This window comes from Echinops telfairi, unplaced genomic scaffold, assembly GCF_000313985.2.
Source record: "Echinops telfairi isolate 266 unplaced genomic scaffold, ASM31398v2 ScPeMD7_7412;HRSCAF=8450, whole genome shotgun sequence".
NCBI lineage: Eukaryota > Metazoa > Chordata > Mammalia > Afrosoricida > Tenrecidae > Echinops > Echinops telfairi.
In genome coordinates, this window is record NW_022111312.1 from 2,452,237 (window position 1) to 2,456,812 (window position 4,576).

Consider the following 4,576-nt stretch of genomic DNA (forward strand, 5'->3'; position numbering starts at 1 on the left):
TTCTTTTCTTAACGTTCTTCTCTACACGATCCATTGTCATGGGATGGTTTGCTAATGAAAATAATATACAATAGCTTTAATAATACAAAAGATGATATATGGCAGTCAATACAGTTCATTAAAGTTTCTTATGATTTACCATTGCTTTTTCTTTTTACATACCTGTTACTATCACAAGGGGGCAGTATTCACACCAACCACAGCTGAATATAAAAAGACTGATCAGCATCCAGATTAAGTTCCCATGGTACAGATTTTTTTTTTGCAGTAGTTGATGATTTTACAGTACATGATTTTACATTTACCCAGTAATTATAATTCATGAAGTGCCGTTTCACCTCCAATACTGCTGCTTTCAACATAGTAGCTGCTTTTAACAGAGGAGCCCAGTAGCTGCTCTCTACACGTGTGACTGGTCCGCATAAGTACATTATGTGTCACCAACACTGTCACTAACACCTGTATTTGTACAGGCTGTAAGTGATGGGATTGGTGTGATGTCATTATGCCGGGTACTTGTATGTGGGCATACCTGCATGTGGGTGGACCCGCCTGGAGACATATAGAGGAGCGGTGTCTCGGTTCCTAAGACCACCGGAATTACGTATTTCCTGACGGTATTAGGCGACTCCTGTGAAAGGGTCGTTTGACCCCCAAAGTGGTTGTGACCCACAGGTGGAGAATGGCTGCTCTAGCTTGTCTCTCAGTGTTAGTCCAGGTTGACTACAGAACCAAATCCAAGGACATTCATATATGTAGAGGAAAGAGCTTTATACGGAAGAGTAATGATATATTAAGAAAACATCCCAGTCCGGTCCAGATCAAGTCCCTAAGTCTGATATTAGCCCTCATGACCGATACTAGTCGATAAATGCCTCTTCAGACGCACACAGCACATGCAATGATGCTGAACGCAGGGAGAACACGGCTGGTGAGTGAAGTCTTGTGGATCCAATGCTGGTGGAAGCATCTCAGGGCTGGCGCATGTCTCTAGCTGAGTATGACTACTCAACGGAAAGTTCCTAGAATCCTCATGCGAAGGCCATGCCTACAAGGAGGCAGCATCAGGCTGACATGATTGACAGGCTAGACTCCACCCCTTCACTCTTAATGCCCTCAAGTGGACAGATTATGTAGCTACCACACTCAGACATCTCTAATTAACCTAGATGGAAAAGAACTGGCTTCCACCCCACCCACTTCAGGTTTTTGTTTTTTTTAATATGGAACACTTCACGAATGTACATGTCATCCTTGTGCAGGGGCCATGCTAATCTCTGCATCGTTCTGATTTTGGTATATGTGCTGCCAGGGCGAGCACCTCCTTTACCTTTTTTATTCACTGCATGGCATCATTACCTATCCAGTTTCTAAAACCCCACACCTGGGCATTATTTGTGGGATGCAAAAAGGTTTTTCCCCAGGTTGACTCCCCCAAATAGTTGTCAAACCTAGGACACTGCTTGCATCACACAGCAAATGACTGTACACTTGGAGGTCAATGCAAGCTGCTTAGAGGTTTTTCTCCCGGAGGGTTATCAGCCATCTAGCTCAATCAGACTGTATAGTTGGTCCCACCCTGAGTAGGGCCTGCTCCCTACTGATAAGGGTAGTGGATTGTTTCCTTGAAGGAGAGCCCAGAGACATGGTCCAGCCCAATCAAGGGTGACCAAGGTTAGGCTGCCATCTTTAATCTAGGGTCTGCCCATCTTGTCACATGGGTACCCCTAATCCCTCCCCTTCCTATTGTGTGTATATCCTAAATTGTCCCCTTCCCATTGTTTGAATTGTCTATGGTGCAACCCCTTCCTGTTATGAATGTGATTACCTGTACTCAGGGGGGCTTGCATGCCCTCTAAAGAAAGATAAGCCTTGGTTAGAAATATACGTCTCTTCTCCTCCTCTCGTCTCCCACCTCCACGTGGACCAAGAGGGGCTAAGGCGAGCATGCTACCATGAAATGCATTTGACATCATTATTTTACTCTCTCTCCTATCTTCTTTGACTCTACTATAATCTTTATATATTATAGCCGTATAATTGTACCTGCGAACCCCGTGATATTGTTAGAGGTTAGTCTACTCTAACAATTATTGGCTTGTTTGCTTTTTAATTTTGAGGAAGTTTAAATAAAAGGATGTGTGATCACGGTCTTTCAATCTTAAAAAAAAACTTTATTGTGAATTGGTGACGGTTTACAGAGCAGGTCATCAGTTCTACATTCAGCAATTCCCACACATTTTGTTTCATCTCATTCCCTGCCATCACCTCAGTGCATCCTTTATCCCACTTCCACCGTGTTCCCGCTTTCTTTCTCCTTTCCTAAGCCCTCTGAACTTTGTCCTTGGCTAAATGCTGCCCTTTGATTTCAAATTTGAGTATTTTTAAGGTGTGCACGCCTCACTAATATTACTGTGACCCTTACAGACCTATTATTTGGCTGAAAACTGAGTCACAGGGATAAGTTCATTTCCAGACCCAACGGGCGACCAAGGGCTGTGGTCTTGGGGGGTTTTACCAGTCTCTATCTGACCAGTAAACCTGCTCTATACGATTTTGAATGTTGTTTCCCATTTTTCCTCCCACTCTATCTAGAACCTTCTAATGTGATCTGTTTCAGAGCAGTTGGTAGTGGGCGCTGGGCACCGCCAAGTTCTTCAGGTCTCAGAGTTGTTTAGACTGATGTCTGCATGGTCCATCAGTCCACTGGGCTAATTGTTTCCGTACGTCTTCAATTTTCATCACTCTCTTTCCTCTGGATGGGGAGAGGCCTGTAGCTGCACCTCCAATGGCTGCTCATGAGGTTTTAAAAAGACTGAGGTTGCTGCATCCTAAACTAGAAAATGGTCTTTGGGGACTTTGTGATGCCAGCTGACTATGGTGTCCCCTAAAACTATGGTCTTGACCCTGGGTCCAGCAAATCCTTCCCTCGAGGTGTCTGGTTCTACCTAAGAAGTTTTCATAACTTTGCCCCGTCTACTGTACCACATACACGAACATATTTGGAACGAAGGTAAATACACACACAGAGATGTCCTCTGTCGTATACAAATGGGTAAGCTTTCACCATAACGCTTTTTTTATCCTCACTTTCTGTCAATCAACCTCCAACACATATCATACACACATGCAATCTCTCCCTCTCTACTGCCACCGCGTTACTTCACCCACAAGAATTCTCATCTTGACTACTGTAACAGAATCCTAGTAACGCTCCACGCCTCCATTCTTGCTAACTTGCTTTTAATGATCTACCAGTAGATAATGGCTTTTAATATAACCTACCATTCTTTAATAAGCCATGGTGGCACAATCAGCTAACTGCAAGGAGGATCAAACCCATTAGCCACTAAGTGGGAGAAAAGATGAGGCTGGCTGTTCCCTTAAAGTAGCGGTTCTCAACCTGTGGGTTGTGACTGCTTTAGGGGTGGAACAACCCCTTCACAGGGGTTGCCTGGTTCATAACAGTAGCAAGATGACAGTTAAGAAGTAGCAAAGAAAATGATTTTCTGACTGAGGGGCCACCACAACATAAGGAATTTTATCTTTAATACAGGGGCATTAGGAAGGTTGAGAACCACTGCTTTAAAGTTATGATTCGGGCGACCCATGTGAAAGGGTCGTTCAACCCCCAAAGGGGTCTCGACCCACAGGTTGAGAATCACTGATTTAGTCTTGGGAACTCAGCATAAGGTTCCTGTGTGTCGCAACCCACTCGATGGCAGTGAGTTTGGTGGTGCTCTGGGTTAAGTGTTAGGCTGTTAACGGACAGGTCGGTGGTTCAAATCTATCAGCTACCAGTCGTTCCGAGAAGGATTCGGCTGTTCGTTCTAGTCAGGATTTACGATCTTGGTAACCCCCACACAGGGCTGCTGATGGTCAGATCAGATTCAACAGCAGTGGGGGTTTGGTTTAAAGCCCTCCTGACCAAACCAGCCCGCCTTAAAGGGGCTGATTCATAAGCATAATGACCTTTCCCAGGGTTTCCGAGACCCTAAGCCTTTAGGGGAGCAGAAATCCTAGTTTCCGCCAACAGAGGGGATGAGCGGCCCAACTACCACGCCGCAGCGCCCCCGGGGCCCACGTGATCGCGAATGATCAGTACACAACAGCTGACAAGCTGTAGGTGTTGCACAGTGCACTTTAGAGCACAAACCTGGATGCCACTTCTGGGGTGACAACGTTCGAGTAGCACGTACGCGAGCCCAGCTCCCGGGCCTTTTGTAACCGGGAGATGAGAACAGGGCTTCCTTTACAGCGGCAAAGGGGGAACCGTCGGAAGAGGAAGGGCGCCAACGGAGGACTCACGCGCAGTTGAGGGAAAACACACAGCAAACCCAGTGCCATCCGAGCCATTCTGACCCGGTGCGACCCTACAGGGCAGGGCTGCCCCTGTGGGATTCCACGCTGCCCATCATTTTCCCCAGAGCAGCCTCTTCGACCGGCACTCTCGCTTAGCCGTCCCCAACTCCAACGAAGGCTGCCCGCTTACCGCAGCCTGCTCTCCTCCCCTGGGGGGCACCTCCACGCCTTTTCCACGGAGCGCTTCTGGGGAAAGACATTTGGGCGCGAAGAC

General features: G+C 46.7%; 1 non-coding gene across 1 annotated transcript; it reads right to left on the reverse strand.

Moving 5' to 3' along the window:
- Positions 1–1,217: 1,217 nt before the first annotated feature.
- LOC115871950 lies at positions 1,218–1,321 on the reverse strand. Its single transcript, XR_004047570.1, has one exon. It is a non-coding gene; the product is annotated as a U6 spliceosomal RNA (small nuclear RNA).
- Between the last annotated feature and the right edge of the window lie 3,255 nt (positions 1,322–4,576).